General features: G+C 42.7%; 1 long non-coding RNA gene across 1 annotated transcript; it reads left to right on the forward strand.

Annotated features, from left to right (window-relative positions):
- The first annotated feature begins 1,117 nt into the window (after positions 1–1,117).
- On the forward strand, positions 1,118–6,486 carry LOC110016133. The gene is made up of 2 exons (XR_002291420.2): positions 1,118–1,421; positions 4,396–6,486. It is a non-coding gene; the product is annotated as an uncharacterized LOC110016133 (long non-coding RNA).
- Positions 6,487–20,474: the final 13,988 nt, after the last annotated feature.

Here is a 20,474-nt window from a genome sequence, read left to right on the forward strand (position 1 = left end):
TAAGTAAAATATGCAGGGACCACGTAATTCTCAACTGATCCCAAAATGTTGAACAGCTCAAAACCGAATTCACGTAAATGATCCGTTGGCCAAAACCCTCGCCGGACATCTGCGCATCGAACGAATGACGAACGGAGGAAACACTCATAAATGACATATATCACGCATGTACCAAGAAAAACGCTGACAGTGAACAATATGTTTATAGTGGTTGTGAGAGACGGCCTATAGTTTGAGTTTTTACTAGAAAGCAGCTACAAGGTTTTGTCCAGCAGAGGCCTTTCAAGACTACGTGTCTTATCCTGCACATCAGTTTCTACTGTAAGCGTTTCCTTTTTGGGCCTTCGCCCCAGGTTTAAGTCAATAGATAAACAAAGTCTACACATGAGCTTGTATTTTTAATTAGTCATGCTAACATGCAGGAAGAACTTGGTCTCATTTAGTTTCTATTGGAATAGAAAGGCAGGATTTGAGCATTCGTCGTCTGCTGCTGCTGCAATATGAGACCTCTGCCGGCTAATTCCCTTAAAATGAGCATGGAATGGATCCGACAGCACTCTGTTCACTAACTGACAGTCAATTAGCCCAGGGTCCTCATGGAAATTAAATAGACATTATTCTCAGACCGGAATGGATGGGATGTGTTTCTGTGTCAAACTGCTCACAGAAATCCTCTTTTTAGCTAACCCACTCAGTGTGAGCAGGCAGGTTTGTGATGAGAGGAACCTGGACCTTTACTGCTGAAATGAACACATTTGGTTTAATAAAAGCATTTATACTTCTTACTTCTAATGTAATTTTTTCATGTTTGTTAACCTGAGGCAGTGTGAATTGAAATGAATCTATTCAAACACATCATAGTCAGTCAAAGCCTTATTTATTAAGGTCAACAAAATTGTTAAAAAAAACAATTAAACTTTCAAAAACAAAAACTGATGCAACCAGTATTTATATCGCTTTCATAGGTATGCATAGGTAGTTTCATGGGTAGAGCGAAGAGGAAATTGGTTTAAAGAAAAAAACCTCATATAGATATAAACTCAGAGCTGCTTTCAATAAACAAAAGCCTCAAATGAAAAGCATTGGTCATCAGGACGGCGTTTCTGAGTGTAGCAGGGGAAACTGGAGCCGTGGTTCTCACAGATGAATCATCCGGCTCATTGGTGACACCTGGACTGCAGAGATTTACCCGGATTCTCAAATTCTCTGCTCAGACTCTCCCCCGAGTTCATGCCTGCTCTGCCCAGTTTAGCTGAGCACCACGGGGGGGCCACATTCCCGCTTGCTTTTCAACATTGCTTATTGGCAGGACACACCTGATCCAGATCATCAAATCTAGAAAATTAACTTGAAACACCTTCAAAGGTTTCCTGAGCCTTTAATGGTCTCTTAGTCTGGGTCAGTGGACACTGGAATCATGGGTAAGAGCAGTATTTTTTAATCTTTTTTGAGCTAAGGCACACTTTAACCTTGTCAAAAATCCTGTGGGACACCAGCAACCAAAAATTAAAAAAAGGAGAAACTCATAGTCTGTATTGATGTACAGTCCCTCTGCAATCTCACGTGCATTTTTGTAAAAATAGTGACAGAAAAAGCTGGAAGTTTTTTTTCTAAAAGATGCAATAAAGTTAAAATACAGTAGTTTTCAGTAGGGATAGAAGCCCCATGAAGCTTTCCTAGGGGTTCATGTTATTGTGCCGGAAAAATGAACCACCCATTCAGGGCTTTGAAACCACACAGAATAGCATCATCTGGTGGCGGACTGGACGTATATCTTATGCTTCAACTAAGCTCCTTCAATATGGAAATGATAATGAAAAAACGTAAAGCAAAACAAAGTTGTTAACCCTTATGCTATCCTAGGCACTTTACTATTGGGAGTTGGGTCATCTAGACCCCACAAGGCAGTGCGCTGAACCTTTTTTCTTCAATGATTCATATGTCATCAACCACGTGATCTGCCCTACTTTATACACGCCCCGAAACATTGAGCCGACCACTCTGCTTCATGAAGGTGAAACAATTTTATGTAACCTCACAAAAAAACAAATATTCTTTCTAAATAATGATTTATTTGTTAAATGTTAGTGCAAAGGAAGCTGCAATTTTTGAACAATATGATAACAATATGTTTGATAAATTTTAAACAAAAAGACTAACATTATATTTATGTTTTCTGTAGCTACACTAAAAGTGAACATGTTGAAGTTTTATTAGTTTTCCTTTGTATTAATCAAAAATGAAGTCTTTGAAAACTTTAACAAAAAATGTTTTATTTCTTTTTAGATGATTAAATTGTTTCAATTTAGTTTAATTGTGTCTGTTTCACCTCAATCCTGTTTCTTAAATGTTGTTATTAATTCTTCTTAAGTTTAACATCTAAAATAATCCAGAAGTTCCTAGAAAAGTGTTTCAGTCAGAAAGATGACTTGGACCAAACTCTGGGATGTTTGACTGTTAAGAAACACAAACCTTGAAGGAGAACTAAACTGTTGACCTCTGACCTCTGATTTCATCAAGAAGATGTTGATATGTGTTCGTTGTGGTTTCAAGACGTTTAACAGGGAAGAGTCATTGTACGCTGAGACACTGTCACTTTAACCCAATGCATCATGGGAGATGTAGTGATGTCAGACAGACTCTCGTCTCTGAGCTTCATTGTTTTGTTCACTTGTTCCACGGTCTGACACCGGATTCTGTGGAAAGCTACACCGCTAAAGACGAGCTTTAGCTGGTATTTTTGATGGAACTGAGAGACTTTATGAGCTAAATTGGAACAAGGAAGTGAAGACTTTAACCCCTTCTGATTGGTCAGACTGATGACGAGTGATTAAACCTCCAAGAATGATTGGTGGAGACAGTTAAAGGGGCTACATGTGAAGTGTAAAGTGACCACATTCGCTTGCCATTACTTAATATTTTATCACCTTATTAGGAGAAACCAAGTTGAAATGATCCTGAGCCACAGAACGTTTTTTACCAGGAAACATGGTAAAATGAACTCACGTTAATTCCAATACAGGGGAAACAACAGAACTAGTTGGGAAACGTTGTCTGAGATTCATTTGTATTTTTAGAAAATAGCACGCCCAACTGTTCAAACACAAGTGACATCTGAACCCTGGTTCCACCAAACGAAGCATTTGGCGCTTCAAACGTCATCAACCATGTGATCGGCGCTAGTTGACACACGCCCTGACACATTATGCCGAAACACTCTGCTTCATGAAGGTGAAACAAGCGCCAGAGCGTCTGTGACAAACGGGCCATCCCTAGTAATTTCTAATCTAGCTTGTTGTTCATAGAGTGCTGCATATGAACAAAAAAAACAAAACAGAACACAAGTGGCTGGGAAAATTGTAGTGGTTACTGTGCATCAACTACTGGGATAATCCCAGCCTGGGGAGTCTCATCAACCAAAATCCATTTGAGATTTTTGGAGTAGACTGAAGCTGGAGTCACCCCACACACATGCATCACCCCACAAGCATGAATTCTAGACATGGGTTACAAATGTCACCAAACCAATCCTGAGCAAAAGACAATTTCAGAAGCATCTGTGCTAATCAGGAAAACCACTGGTCTATCGCTCAATGCTAAATGGTTTCTTCCTTGCTTTAAGGCCCAAAGCGCTTTACAGTGACAGTCCAATTTAGCCATGCACACGCACACTCACACGCTGATGACGGGCCTACTGCTGAAAGGACACGGACACGTGAGGAGGGAAGGTGGGAACTGGAGCTGCACTCATCCAATCAAAAGGTCGACCACTCTACTTCTGCACCACAGCCTAGGAAAGGTCCAAAGTCCTCTCTTTTCAGATGAAACTACATTCAGAGCATGTGGTTAGTGACATGGATGGACAGGTTAGTCATTTGGGCTATGATAAGGTTCACTTGACGCATTATTTTCTTACAAATGTGAGCAAAACCTTCCAAAGATTGCTTGCAGAAAGTTAAAGACAAATTCTTCTGTAAAGATAGACAAAAGTCTGACGAAAGCAGTTCTGACCAGACACATCAAGCTGTAGGATTAAGCCCCGCCACGTCTTGCTGCTGTTAGCAGATGCATATCACCTGAGTGGACTGCTCTTTGAGACTCATGTGCTTCCCTGTTGTTACCAGACAGTGGTCAGTTATCCAGAATAACAGTTTTGCCTGTTTTCTACCTCGTCCCGACTCACGCTCACGTCTTTGACCTTCTGACCTGCCTTTCACTCTCCGGTACCTCTGCTTTGGGTCTCTGCTTGCCCCTCCTGGATTTGCTGGTGAGACTATTTCTGCTCTCTGATCCAGAACTTTGTTTGTGGATTACAAGGATTAGCGTCGAGTCTCCCTCCACTATCTCGTTTCGGTTTGACTCAGACATCTGACTGTGTCTCTCTCTGTCTCCCAGAATGCTCTTGGACGCTGTCTGGAGGACTTTGTGACTATCAAACGGCTACATTCTCTCCATCCTGAGTCACTGCTTTTCAGGGTCCACTTTTGCTTATCTGGATTGGACATGAAGGATATGACAAACATCAAAGACAGGACAGGAAGACCATCTGAAAGGCCAGAGAGATCGGGGGACTGATAAACAGCGGCTTCAGTTGGGACACGAGTTAAAAGGCATGACTGGTCCTTAATACAGCTGAGTGTAGCGAGTTGATGCTTTGCTGTGGGTATTGTGCATTCTTCACCCATAATTCCAAGCACCTGGGTGAAACAGAAGATGACCAGGCTCACTATCTACCAGGAAATCCAACAGCACTTCCAGCTGCCCCCTGCTGACAAGTTATGTGCAGATGCTGATTTGATGTTCCTGCAGGACTCCAGGACCTGTGGACTTGACCACACTGGTACCAAAAAGTGACCACTGTGTTGCTGTGTTTGATTGGTCTGATGACTTGAATCTTTGACTGTGAAACAGAGTGACACCAGAACTGAAGGCAGCTGTTAAAGCAACTTGTTCTAGGTGTACACCCCACCCCCAACAGGACATTGGATAGGGTTCAGCAATCAATAATATCAATCAATAATAAAGTGTCTTTCAGAGTAATATAGTGTCTTTCTACATCAAGGAGTAGCTCTAAAAATGGCTTCAGACAAAAGTCGGACCCCATTGAAGGCCAGCTGAAGGATTCTTTTTGTCCTTATGATGTTAAGATCGCGTAAATACTGTTTTTCTATAACGTGTATATGGGTTATGACACCAACTCCATTATGCTTGGTTTGTGGTGAGAAGCAATCAAACAACACTATGGCGCCAAACAAATTTGAACTTTACCTCCTCTCTTCAAGCACCCAACCCTTCAAAACAAGCTGCAGACTATTTTGTGAGACTGAGATGTGCAAAGCTGGCATCCCTGTCTGACACAGTTTATCATCTGAATGAAAGGAATGTCCAAACCTGCCATATTCTTGAGGAGAAACATGTCATTACATTTAATGTCTCTTCGGTCTTCATAGATGCTCTGAGTTTCTCAGGGACCGGTCCAGCTCAGCACCAGGAGTTGGAGAGGACATGACCTAAACAGCTAAAGCTGAAACAAGAACGTTGTTCAAAGCTAAAGTTTGATAATCGTCATTGGGACAGTTTTGAGTAAATGCTAACATTCTGGCCACAAAGCTATTTGGACATTGCTTCACTTCCTGTGATCTCCACTGTTTCAAGTCTGACTGTGATGAAGCTAAAATCAGAGCGAGGCTGCAAAGGAACAGCTTTCTTTGTCTTTCGCCTTCACTTCCCAGGATATCAGTTTGTCTAACAGTATTACTGTGAATTATTATCTTTAATTCAGAGTTTGTACCAACAACTATGTTCTAAATTATAAGTCTTCAGAGTGTCACTTTGTGTCATTTTATGGTGTGAGCCACAATTATATCAGCGCAAAAACAGATCCAGAAGGCCTGCTGTAAATGATAAACTGGAACTTGGTGTTTGTGTTTGTGTGTCAGCTGAGCCACAAGCACCGCAGACCTAATTTGTAGATTAAGTTACCAACAGCAATGATTGAAAGGCGCTGAAGAATCAAAATTCATCACATTTGTTTAATAATAACTCTTTGAGACACAGGAAGACAAAAAAGGGGGCAAAGACAAAGAGAAGATGCAGAGAGGAAGTGATGATGAGGAGCACGCTGATATATTTGCTTGTCAGAACTCATTGAGGCTTGACTGCTGACACACTCCTACACACACTGTTGTACACGCACACACGCACAAAATGGTTTTAATTGCAGGATCTCATTTCAGATCTGATTAATTACTCGCTCACGCTTGACGAAGAAAATCAGCAACAAAACTAAAGGGATTAACACACAGACGCATGCGCACATGCACATGCACATGCACATGCACACAGACTCAGAATCATTCATGTCACTGGCTTCGATTTCCTAAACGTATAATGTATGAAAAGAGACACGTGAAATATGAGGACCTTTTTTCAGCACTTTGAGTTTTCAACAAGTCAAAAAGAAGAAAATAAACTTTTTTAGATTTTGTTGTTTGTTTTTTCTTCTTTTCTTAAATTGCTTCTCGTCTACTGTTGTAAAGGACCCTCTTAAAAATGAGATGTCGCATCTCAAGGGGCTTACCCTCTTTTTCAAATGTTTAAATAAAACAAATAAAAATAATTTTATAAAAAACTAATATTATCTTTGTGATATTTATGTCTTTAAAAAATTAAATGCTTATTTTCTTTGAATAGGACTTTAGCACTGAAGCCCCTCAAACAGTAACAAGTGGAAAAACGTCAACTTTTCACATCAATCTGCAAAAGTAGGAATATGAGTGAAGCCTGTTGTGAAATCTACATCTATTAAAGTTATTTTTTTTAGGTAGACACAAACTGACATTCAGCAAAGCTGCTTTAAAGTTTTGAAACCCTGAATGAATGACAGTGGAATGTCACATTCAGTGACAGTGACAGCTTGTCATCCATTATATTCGCTTTTCTTAATGTCTCAAATGTCTTCGCAGTGGTGGCAGAAGTCGACATCAGTCCGAAGGAACAAAGACATTTTCAAGGTGAAAGTAAAATGAAGAAACCTGTGAGGAAAAGTTTGGTTTCTTGAAGAATCTCCAGGTTCTTTCGTTCTATTCTCTGTATTTCCTTCTTTTTGTTGTCGTCTTCTGCACACACTGTGTGTTTGACTGAACACACTTTACATTCACGTGTCAGTCTAAGCGCTTCTGAAGGAGCAATCATAATCAATTACCACAGTGGCTGTCACTCCATGGAAATGAATTCTAACTAGTTTCATGCCTCATTATGAACCTGTGACCTCCAGCAGAACAAGCCCTCGCTGAACAAATCAGGTTGTTGAAAATGACAGTTATTCAGGACTGTTATTAATTTCAATGGTTCTTTTCATTAACTAATGATTACAAAACAGAAAAAGCTGTAAATTATAAACCCTTCAGCAGTGTTGGTTTTGGTAATTGTATTGCTCAAGTGATACCTTTATGCCCTTTGATATGATAAAATGTACTATAGTAGGCTGGCACAGTGGTTAGCGCTGTTGACTCAAAGCAAGAAGGCCCCTGGTTCAAGTCCCGGCTGGGGGACCTGAAACACAACGTCAACGGGGGACCTTTCTGTGTGGAGTTTGCATGTTCTCCCCGTGCATGTGTGGGCTCTCTCTGGGGTCTCTGGCTGCCTCCCACCATCCAAAAACATGCTTCATAGGTCATTTGGCAACATTTAAATTGTACCTAGATGTGAGAGTGAATCTATGTGTGAGATGTGGCCCTCAGACAGACTGGCGACCCGGCCGGGATAGGCTCCAGCAGCCCCGTGACCCCAAAAGGGACAAAAACAGAAGAAGATGAGTGAATGAAAATGTAACCCTGCCTACCTGGATAACCCTAGGTGGGAGGTCAACTAAGCTCGCAATGTGAACTTCTTTCTTTATACTCAAGGTTTGTACAGGAGGAATGCGGTAGTAGATACTAATTACCCTTCCGACCCACAATAACACACTTGACACAGATCAAATTGTAGAAAGGAAAAATAATCTATATTCAGATTTTTTCAAGTTATTCAGTACACATCCTTTCATGGAAATAAAATGTTGACATCAACATATAAATTGAGAACAAAAATTAAATTAATTAAAAAAAAACAAGATACAATGAAAGAACCGAAAAATCAATCAATCACAACATAGAATAATATTCAGTATTTCTTAATAAATCACCGTTGGATCCAACAACACCTTAAATGGTAACTGAAAACAAATATCCTTTATGGAGTAAAGTCCTTAAATTCTGAGATCTCAGAAGAAAAAAATAGAAAAAAATGAAAAAGACTCCAGTAATGGAGGTGGGGGAAAAAAGAAGTGCACTTAGAAAAATTGAAAAAAATAATACTTGCACGTCCTGAGACGGGAAATGAAGCTTTACCACTCCTTTGGTTTCGAAGCTGTAAGTCTGGGAAAATCAGGTAAGCTTGAGTTCAGGTGGAGCCACAGCAAAAGCGTGAATTCCGCGTAGATCGGGAGGAATTCGGTCCACTCCTTGAAGCACGTGGAAAAAACCAGCCTACACACACGTGTAAGGTAGTTAGCCAACTCAAGTTTTTCTTCTTGCTGTATCCTCAAAAATAATATCTTGCACATTCCTACTCCTCAACATTAACAATGCAATTGTGCTTTTTTTTTTAAATAGAAATTCTCATTAAAGTAAACACAGAACATAAAATAAACATTTCTCTTCTTGGCTCCGTGTACGCACGCTAGCTTGCTAGCTTGTAAGCTTGCTAACTCGGCCAGCTTATTCAACATCAACTGAAAGCAACTTTAAACTCACCAAGATATCTTTTCATTCAAACACACTCTGTCTTGAATCCTTAAAACGATTTTCCAGTGTCTGGATCACTGCAAAGATGCATTTGATTTTTTTCAAGAAGCACGATGTCTCGTCATCTAGCAGTGTCGTCGCAGATCAAAGAAAAACAATGAGAAGAAACTTCCTCCTTCCTTGACACTTTAGGAAACGTCTCTCAAAAAGGGTGTCTCCCCCTAGTGTCTGAGTAAAGGTACTGTACATAAGATGTATGATTGAACATCTAAACTTAATCAGGGTTACACTCTCCCCCTCTAAACCGCATGAGTCCCTTCATGCGAGCGCTGCTGGACAGAGACCTGCAGTGATTGAAGAAGTGCAGATTCTAGTTGCCTGATGAATGTGCCAACAGCTAAAATCAGTGGTTTCCCCAACTCATCATAGGTAAGTCTGCGGGGCTGACGCCTAAGCCTACTTGAGTGTCTGACCTCGGGCCCCTCTTCTTGTAGTACAGCATGTTCAGTGCTCTCAGGCTCTGAATGAGGAACCTGTATGGGTTCTGGTTCAGGGATATCAATAATGACATATGCAGAGTCCTGAGCTCCACTCTGAGAAACAGCTTCTGTGCTTAACTGTGGGGAAGTTACCAGGAACTCAGGCTGGACTACAGAACTTGTCTGAGCAGGTGTATCTGCATTCTGTAGAACCTCCGTAAATATATCAGTATGTGACGTGGCAGGAGTCTCTACTGGCTCACAAGCTTGATATTCTGGCAGTAACAAGGGACCCGTTTTGGTGAAATCTGGGACTCGTATAGCTGGGTACAGTTCATCCATACTATCTGATGAGTCACTCTCTGGGTTGCTCTGGTATCCTGGCTGGTTTTGAGTTTTTTCTGATCTAGGTCTCAGCCTTCGTGTGACCTTAACTTGAGGATCTGGCTTTGCAGCATCCTGCACAGGTAAGAAACCACACGGCAACAAAAGATCCCTGTGTAAAGTCCTGTGAGGCCCGACTCCTGTTTCAGGTTTTATAACATAGACGGGGCTATCATCAATCTGTTTTGTCACAACATGGATTTTATGCTCCCATCTATCTGCCAACTTGTGCTTGCCCCTGATGTTAACATTACGGACAAGAACTCTGTCTCCTACAAGGAGTCTGGCAGCCCTAACCTGTTTGTCAAATCTGATCTTGTTTCTGTCTCTAGACCTCTGTGCACTCTCAGTGGCCAATGAATAGCTCTCTTGAAGACGCTGTCTGAGGCTATTGACATACTCTGAGTGTGTCTGCTTATCTCCACTATCAGGACTAATCCCAAGGACAAAGTCTACAGGAAGCCGAGGCTGCCTTCCGAACATTAGTTCATAAGGTGAATAGCCAGTTGTATCGTTTCGTGTACAGTTATAGGCATGGACCAATGGTTTAACAAAATCTCTCCAGTGGTGTTTTTCTTTGTCCTCTAAAGTCCCTAACATTCCCAGGAGAGTTCTGTTGAAACGCTCCACTGGGTTTCCACGAGGATGGTATGGAGTTGTGCGGACTTTAATTGCTCCTATGACTGAACAAAGTTCTTTAATGGTTCTGGACTCAAAATCCCTACCTTGATCGCTCAACAGACGACTAGGGAACCCATAGTGAACTATAAAGTTCTCCCACAAAGCTTTGGCAATGGTTTTTGCCTTTTGGTCTCTGGTTGGTACAGCTACTGCGAACTTAGTGAAGTGGTCTGTGATCACCAATATGTTGCGTGTATCACGACTGTCTGGTTCTAAAGACAAGTAGTCCATGCAAATGAGCTCAAGAGGGTATGTTGTAGTTATATTCTCCATTGGAGCAGCTTTCTGAACAACAGCTTTCCTTCGGAAACACCGTTCACACTTCTGACACTTTTCTTCAATGTCCTTAGCCATTCCGGGCCAGTAAAAATGATTTCGAGCAAGATGTAATGCACGCTCAGCCCCCAGGTGGCCAATCTCATCATGTATGCCCTGTAGAGCTCTCTGACGAAATGATTGGGGAAGCACCAGTTGATAAACAGGTTTTCCATGATCAACCCACTGGCGGTACAGTACACCACCCCTAAGCCCCAGCTTATGCCACTGTCGCAGCAGGAGCTTCACTTCAGGGTGTTCTAGCCGGATCTCCCTGGGAGTCGGTTTTTTTGACTTTTCCAAAAGACGAATAACATGACCAATGAGTGGGTCACCTCTTTGAACATCACACCAATCTGTCAGAGTCATTGATGGCAGAATGTCTTGCCCAAAAGAATCAGGCACTGATGACGCATCGATTCCAAGTGACTCTGCAATGAGGGTGTCAGGAAAATACTCCTTCATGCCAACTGCCACATGACGCTGGCATATAGCTGAGAGGACTTCACAAGAAATGCTGGCTCCAGCTACATCCATGAGTCGGTTTTTTAGGTTCTCTATTCTCTCCCTCTCTTCAATGAAGACCTCATCTTCAACTGGAGAGGCTTGGGGTCGCCTAGACAACCCATCAGCATCACCATTCGCCTGCCCTGCCCTATACTTGATGTCAAAACTATAAGTGGAGAGGGCAGCTAGCCACCTATGACCAGCAGCATCCAACTTAGCTGATGTCAAAACATATGTAAGAGGATTGTTGTCTGTTAAAACAGTGAACTTGCAGCCGTATAGATAGTCATGAAACTTTTCGCAGACTGCCCACTTGAGAGCCAAGAACTCCAACTTATGTGTGGGATAGTTTTGTTCACTTTTTGACAATCTTCTGCTGGCATAAGCTATGACTCTGAGTCTCCCTTCTTGCTCCTGATAAAGAGCAGCGCCCAATCCTTGCCTACAAGCATCTGTATGAAGGATGTATGGCAATGTCGGATTGGCAAAGGCGAGGATCGGAGCAGATGTTAATCTTTCAATCAGCGTCTGAAAGGCACTGTCACATTCAGGAGTCCACTCATCACCAAACGGAACTTTTGAGTTGGGATCACCTCCCACACTGAGCCTTTTGTAAATTTTGCCTCTTTTCCGTGCTGGGTGATAACCGCCTGTTAGTTGGTTTAATGGTTTGGCTATCTTCGAATACCCTTCGACGAAACGCCGATAGTATCCTGCGAAGCCTAAAAAACACTTCAGCTCTTTCCGGTTTAAAGGACGTGGCCAAGTCTTCAGAGCAGAAAGCTTATCAGGATCTGTATGGACCCCCTGGGCGTCCACTACATGACCTAAGTACTTCACTGATGTTCTGAAAAAATGACACTTCTCGGGAGACAACTTCAACCCATAGTCTCTCAATCGAGTGAGGACTTTCATAAGTCGAACTTCATGTTCCTCCAATGTCTCAGAGAAAACGATTAAATCATCAAGAAAGACAAGTACCTCATTCAAATGCAAATCACCAACACACTTTTCCATGAGGCGCTGGAACGTACTTGGTGCATTAGTTACACCCTGGGGCATTCGGTTAAATTCAAAGAAGCCTAGAGGGCGCACAAATGCTGTTTTGTGCTTGTCCTCTTCAGCAACTTCAACCTGGTAATATCCAGACTTAAGGTCCATCACTGAAAACCACTTTGCTCCATTTAAAGCAGTGAAAGTCTCCTCAATATTTGGGAGGGCATACGCATCTTTAACAGTGCGTGAGTTCAACTTTCTATAGTCGACACAAAGTCGGATTGCTCCGTTCTTTTTCCGTACCACTACGATGGGAGAAGCAAATGGGCTCTCAGACTCTCTGATAATCCCTGAGTCAAGTAGTTCTCTCAGATGCTGCTTTACAGCTTCCCTATCACATGGGTGAATGGGTCTTGACCTTTCTTTAAATGGGGTTTCATCTTGCAACCTAATGTGATGTTTGACTACGGTAGTGTGTCCATGAGTCAGATCTTCCATCGCGAAAACCTCAGAAATGCTGTTCAGCTTCTCTGTGATGCGTACTTTCCACTGTTCAGAGACAGGGGAATCCTCCAAGTTAACCTTAAGCTGACTAGGGAAGGTTCCTCTGGGAGCATGCTTATCAGAGCCAAGTGGTGAGACACATTGAGCTGCTGATATTTGAGCAAGAATCCTCTGTGGATGAAGTGTTACATCATGTTTGCTCACGTTACGCAGAACAATGGGAACCTTACAACTAGCTTCACATGCAACATTCACCAGGGCAGGTTCGAGAAGCACACTACCTGGCAGCGAATAACATTCATGCGGCTCAAGTACAAAGCCAGCATGCTACAGAGCTTTTCCCACCCTAACAATGCCGGTAGTACAAAGTTTCTGTTGAGCAGGAATGATGAGAGGTTTCCGCCCTCGCAGTTTAACAGAGTGGGAGCACTTATTGGTCTCATGAACCTGGGCAATATGCTGGAAAAGCTGAGCATAGCCACCATTTTCATTAGCTCGGAAAAAAGACGTAAGACCATCTCGCCCCTTACCACGTTTATAAAGTCTGTCAAGGACATTGGTGCCAATCAATAGGGGAATCTTACTGTTGAGATGATGTTCTGGAGCCACAAGCACCAGAGCCATCAATTCTTCTTTTTTTCCTGTTACAATCTGAGGAAAAGAAATGCAGGCTTCAATGTAGCCAAGATAGGGCACAATCTGGCCACCTGCACCTTCAACTTCAAGAAGAGCCTGAATAGACTGAATAGTAACAGCAGACAGATACTTTTTATGAAAGGACTCAGAAATGGTGGTAACCTGTGAACCAGTATCAAGTATGGATTCACAAGGAACACCTTCAATAAAAACTGACGCTACACAACGAGGACCAACAAGTCCTGGAGGTAAGGGTGGAATAACATGGTAACTCCCCCCACCGCTTTCGGGTTTGATAACCTTACAGTCAGCTACTGTGGGACAGTTAAAGTTTGAACTCTCAGCTCCTGCGTGTCCCGCAGCAGGAGCCTTCAGTAGTTTAAAGATGACTGGGAGTAATTTTGCTGACGTCTGAAGTTATTTTGCCTTTCTCTCAGTTCAGCTTTCTTCTCCTGTACCAGGGATGGGTTGGCGTCTTGTGAACATCTAATAGCTATGTGGCCATCTCCGCCACACTTAAAGCAAAACCATGCCCTTGGCATTCCAGAGGGCACAAAGGTTCTCTGGAAAGTGGTGCTGGCTGCTAGACACCCACTAGTTTCAATGTTACAATCCTCTCTAGCATTTTGTGTTTGATGTGACAGTCTTTCTACTTGTTTTGTCAATGCCTCTATCTGTCTTTTCAGTTCAGTGGTATCTTCTTGATTTTTGTCTCTGTTCAACTTATTTGGTTGTTTTGCAGGCTTTAAGTTCACGCTTTGATTGTAGTTGTGCGTCACGACAGGGTCTGCATCATGAGCAGGCATACCAAGAATAGAATGGGCATGTACTGCAGCTCTAGTGGACCCCAAGTGCTTCTTCATACGGTCATATTTTGCAGACCTGCGGTCTTCCTCTGTCCTCAGCATGAGGAGCAGGTCAGGAAAAAAAGGTGGGTGGTCTTTCTTAAGTTCTAGCTGCAAACTTGTGATGAGGCTCTGATCCCAACAGCCTCTACAAAACTGACGAAGCAGCAGTTTACTTGCATCATTAAGGGAGGCTCCCCCTCTAGAAATAGCTTTGGTGAGAAGTGTGTGCAGTCTTGTGAGATACACAGAAGGTTTTTCACCATTATTTTGGCTACAGTTCAGAAAGGCAGCAAACAAATCTTCCCCATCCTCAACAACTCCAAATGCAGACTCGAGCTGTGCAACATATGCGCTGGGAAGTGAGTCTATGCCGAGAGGCTTTACTACATCAGTAGCAGGAGTTAATAAGCTCTCAAGTATCTTTCGCACTTTCTGGTTGTTGGTTAAGTACGGATCACTAATTAAAAGATCAACCTGAGTGCGCCAGGTTTCATAGTCAACTTCTCCGTTTGGCCGGGGTATGCGCCCAGAAAAAGTCCGAAGTCTGGGATGAGAAGAGGAATGTAGTGGGGCTGACTCACTGCGAATGACATGCTCAACAATCACTTTTTGAAGGTGTGGAGGATTCACAATACCTTCATCAATGGGGACAGAGCTAGCTTGAAAGCTAGGTGAAGGTGCACTAGAAACATGTGGAACTGACATGGGTGTAGCTGTCACACTCGGAGCATTGGAGGTGGTAGGTGAGGTGTATTCAGTACCTCTGCTTCCTTGTAGCTCATCCTGAAGTGCTTTTAGGAAACCTGCTCGGCTGTTTCCTGCAACTGCCTCAAATTCATCCAAATAGCGTTTAGCTAACCGCCTCCCCACCTCCTCTTCATATATTCCTCGTACAGTTCTAACATGCCATGCCACATTTGGGTCATTTGGGCTGGGTATCTTACCCAAAACTATTGGATCAATCTTGGTGATGGCGCTGTCAGTTGAATATTCTATCAAGACTCTTCCCCGCACCCCGTTCTCCTCATCTGAGATCCTGACAACACGAGAAATATTGCCATTGACAGAAAATACTTGTTCGACTTCCTCATCAGTGTAAATGTCTTCAATGCCAGTGACTAAGAGGGTTTTCTGCCCATCCACGCTAAAACGGTCACACAGATCCATTATCCGTCTACTTCCCGAAACAGAGAAAAGAGTGAATTGTGGGTAGGTAAAGCAACTAGCTATTGCATTTCTCCTGGCTAGCTCGCCACTTTTATGTAACCCTGCCTACCTGGATAACCCTAGGTGGGAGGTCAACTAAGCTCGCAATGTGAACTTCTTTCTTTATACTCAAGGTTTGTACAGGAGGAATGCGGTAGTAGATACTAATTACCCTTCCGACCCACAATAACACACTTGACACAGATCAAATTGTAGAAAGGAAAAATAATCTATATTCAGATTTTTTCAAGTTATTCAGTACACATCCTTTAATGGAAATAAAATGTTGACATCAACATATAAATTGAGAACAAAAATTAAATTAATTAAAAAAAAACAAGATACAATGAAAGAACCGAAAAATCAATCAATCACAACATAGAATAATATTCAGTATTTCTTAATAAATCACCGTTGGATCCAACAACACCTTAAATGGTAACTGAAAACAAATATCCTTTATGGAGTAAAGTCCTTAAATTCTGAGATCTCAGAAGAAAAAAATAGAAAAAACTGAAAAAGACTCCAGTAATGGAGGTGGGGGAAAAAAAGAAGTGCACTTAGAAAAATTGAAAAAAATAATACTTGCACGTCCTGAGACGGGAAATGAAGCTTTACCACTCCTTTGGTTTCGAAGCTGTAAGTCTGGGAAAATCAGGTAAGCTTGAGTTCAGGTGGAGCCACAGCAAAAGCGTGAATTCCGCGTAGATCCGGAGGAATTCGGTCCACTCATTGAAGCACGTGTCCACTCCTTGAAGCACGTGGAAAAAACCAGCCTACACACACGTGTAAGGTAGTTAGCCAACTCAAGTTTTTCTTCTTGTTGTATCCTCAAAAATAATATCTTGCACATTCCTACTCCTCAACATTAACAATGCAATTGTGCTTTTTTTTTAAATAGAAATTCTCATTAAAGTAAACACAGAACATAAAATAAACATTTCTCTTCTTGGCTCCGTGTACGCACGCTAGCTTGCTAGCTTGTAAGCTTGCTAACTCGGCCAGCTTATTCAACATCAACTGAAAGCAACTTTAAACTCACCAAGATATCTTTTCATTCAAACACACTCTGTCTTGAATCCTTAAAACGATTTTCCAGTGTCTGGATCACTGCAAAGATGCATTTGATTTTTTTCAAGAAGCACGATGTCTCGTCATCTAGCAGTGTCGTCGCAGATCAAAGAAAAACAATGAGAAGAAACTTCCTCCTTCCTTGACACTTTAGGAAACGTCTCTCAAAAAGGGTGTCTCCCCCTAGTGTCTGAGTAAAGGTACTGTACATAAGATGTATGATTGAACATCTAAACTTAATCAGGGTTACAAAAACATTCCATCAGCTAAAGAACATATGGGGAGCAGCAGATCTGACTCTCAAGATCAAGATTAGGATCTTTAACACCATGGTAAAACCCATACTACTCTATGGTGCTGACACATGGAGGACTACTGCTAAGCTGATGCAGAAACTCCAGACCTTCATCAACGCCTGTCTCAGAAGAATCCTGAAGGTGCGCTGGCCCAACATCATCAGCAACCAAGAGCTTTGGGAGAGGACGGAGCGGCAACCAGTTGAAGAAGACGCCTCCAAAAGACGATGGCGATGGATTGGCCACACCCTAAGAAAACCTGAGTCCAGCACTACAAGGCAGGCGTGGATGGAATCCCCAAGGAAAAAGAAAAAGGGGGAGACCTAGGAACACGTGGTGCAGAGAGCTGGAAGCAGGGGTCATGAGCATGGGGAAAACATGGGGACAGATGGAAGAAATCACCCAAGACTCATCTGCCTGGAGAGCTCTTGTCTGCGGCCTATGTCCCCACCGGTTAACAGGCCAAAGAAGAAGAAGACGAAGAATTCTTTAAAACTGTAAATAAACCTTGTCTTAGCCCAAACAGTGTCAAATGTAGACACTGCTGTCCTTCCAGGAGTTTTCCCGATCCTTGAAACAAATTCCACCCAAAATGTTTTTCCTAAACAATACACAACACTGTCATGGTGCCTCTGTCAGCTCCTCCCCCTCCCCTCTCCACTCTGCTCCTGAGGACTCCCAGCTGTTTCCACTCTACTCATCAACCTGCAGCCGTCTTGACTCTTGTTCTATCCTAGGCACTTTAACGTTGGGAGTTGGGTCATCTAGACCCACTAGACAGTGCTCTGAACCTTTTTTGTTCAATGATTTGTGATCTTCACTGGTGTCCATGGATTACATGAAATCTTTCCACCTTTATCCACCTTTGTCATGGTAGGGAGAACACCTCAATGTAAGGGGGGGGGGGGGGTCATCTAAGATAGCACAAGGGTTAAGGAGTTGCTGTTCAGCATTCGTCGCCAGTTCGTTGCTCCTCCATGGTGCCTAGTCTGGGCTTGTATGTCTGCTCTCTAACCTATTGCCTCGAGTTAATCTCTGTATACGCCTTGCTTCCAGGAAACAAACCCTCCACGAGTGTAAACCTGGGAACCGCCTCCAGAGCCTTCGGACCTCCTCATTCAAGCCACAATCCTGTTCTTGCCTACCTCCTGCACAGCCCTGCAGCAGACCTCCAGCCACGCCACGACTTTGAGCCAGATTTCCCGTTCTCGCTCAGCAACTAACCTCCAGTCTCCTGCCATCATCTTCGCCAACGGATCCACGTCTTGCCAAGAAACAAATCACCTTAATTTACCGTATACTCTCCTGTCTTCTCTCTGGGTCCAGCGTCTGGGTCTGTTTCGGTTCTTGCAAATCATGACAAACACTGTACAAATGATTAAAAAAAAAACACAATATGATCAGCGGCGTCACTGTCACATGTGACTAATATTTTTGGTTTATGATTGTGCAGCAGACCGATGTCAGAACCCTCCTAATGGAAATTGGATGCTTAGGAAGATTGTTTGCTTCTATGAGGAATATTCACTCAGTGATACATTTTTTGTAGTACGGTGTTATGCTAATGGCTGTGCTTTCTCCTCATGATCGATATTGTTATGTTTGCATCTGTAGTTGCTAAGGAAGGTGGAAAGATTTCATGTAATCCATGGACACCAGTGAAGATCACAAATCATCATAGAAAAAAGGTTCAGAGCACTGTCTAGTGGGTCTAGATGACCCCACTCCCATTGCTAACGTGCCTAGGATTGCACAAGGGTTAGATATAATAATAAACCTGGTCGGATTCACTAACACAGTGGTGTCCATTTGAAACCACAACGAGCCAGCCAGGGATCACAGGACCACAGGACTCCGTTCTGCTTTTTGTGGATGATCTCATCATGTTGGCTTCATTGAAGCAGGACCTCAGGAGTGTGTCTGGGCAGTTCGCAGCTAAGTGGGAAGCAGCTGGGATGAAGGTCTGCACCACCATATCTGAGGCCGTGCTTCTTGACCGGAGAAAGGTAGGTTGACCTCTCTGAATGAGAGCACCTCTCCCCAGGTGGAGCAGTTTTAGAATCTCAGGATCTTGTTCTCATGTGAGGGAAGATCAGAGAGTGAGGTTGGAGCAACGTCAGCTGTCCACCGGTCACAGTACCAGCCTGTTGTGGTGAAAAGGGAGCTGAGTCTGAAAGTGAAGCTCTCAATTTACTGATCGGTCTTTGTTCCTGTAGTCATGAGCTCTGGGTCAAGACTGAAAATAACAGGTCCTAATAACAAATGCCTGAAGAGAGCTTCCTCTGCAGGATGGCTGGGTGGTCCCTTAGAGACAGGAAGAGGACCTCTGTGACCTGGAAGGAGCTGGGAAAAGAGCCTCTGCTTCTCCACATCGAGAAGACCTGTTGGTCTTCAAACTGCTCCAGCATGTCAGCGTCCACTCGCAGAATGAAGAAAAAGCTGCTTTTCAATTTCTCCATCCAAGTCTCCTGCTTACAGTTTTTCTCAGCGGTTTTGGTGCATTTATCATAACAGTATTAAAGTTTGCACCACTGCTAAGGCGTTTCTTAAAACCAATAGAGCAAACTGCAAACCATAGATGACCTGTGAAGGCAAGTCACTTTATCAAAATGAAAAGTCATTGCTTCAAAAGCAAGTATTTATGGCAGGGAAACTGTCAGTGTCGTCAAAATGACAAGTTCTGACTCCAGCATCTTTGAACCATTAAGTCAAAAGGTTTGAACATTTTCATTGTGGAAAATCTCCCCAAAGTCATGTAAAGTGAAGACAGCATTATGTACCACAGATGGAATTTTAAAAAATGACATTCAATAGAAATTTAGACACAGAATATACACTTTACTTTAAACTGCGTATTTGCAACCATTTGCAGCTTTATGCAACTAGAAAACAAAACTATTTACAACAAATATAAACTCCTTTTGGCTCAGTAAACCTCACTTCAGTAGTTCTGAAACTGAATATTCTCTAAAACACAGATTGCTCCAAACCAATCATGGAAAACTAGACGCTCCCGTCTGTCTGGCTACATATTTTCATCGACATCACAGTGAATATCAGCTCTGAAATACACAGAGAAAAACTTCTCCTTCAGTGCAGAGTCCACCCTCTGCAGACTCTGCTGTGATGTCATTAAGCTGCATCCCTGACTGCTAGCAGGGTCACGTGGGTATGTGGACACCGGTCAGATACCAACCACCTCCAGGAGGAGAAAAACTCCTCAACTGGATTCAGAAATGGAACAGAATAGAATAGAATAGAATAGAATAGAATAGGTATTTAATAATCCCTAATGAAATTTAAAAATGGCCATCTGCTCACACTCATAAAACACACACACATCAAAAACTAAAAATAGTAAAAATGGCAATAGATAAAAAAGATGAATAGATAGACCATATAAATAAATAGATAAAAGATTTAAAAATCAGTGGGTAAAACCTTTTTTTTTTTACAAGAAATTACTTGTATTGCCTGCTGAGTTGAGGAACAAAAGATTTCTTCAGTCTTTCTATGGATCAGCGCTGGGACAGCAGTCTGTTGCTGAATGTCCTCCTGCTGCTGGTGAAGGCCTCATGTGGGGATGTGAGGGATTCCTCATGATGACCCTGAACCTGCTCAGAGTTTTCTGCTCTGCAACCTCCTCCACAAGATCCAGCTTCAGTCCCACCACAGAGCTCACCCTCTTGATGATTTTGTGCCTGCAGATGTTCTTCTTGCTGTATTGCACCAGCAGCACACAGCAGCATAGAGGAGAGCACTCTC

This window comes from Oryzias latipes, chromosome 12 (assembly GCF_002234675.1).
Source record: "Oryzias latipes chromosome 12, ASM223467v1".
Taxonomy (NCBI): Eukaryota; Metazoa; Chordata; class Actinopteri; order Beloniformes; family Adrianichthyidae; genus Oryzias; species Oryzias latipes.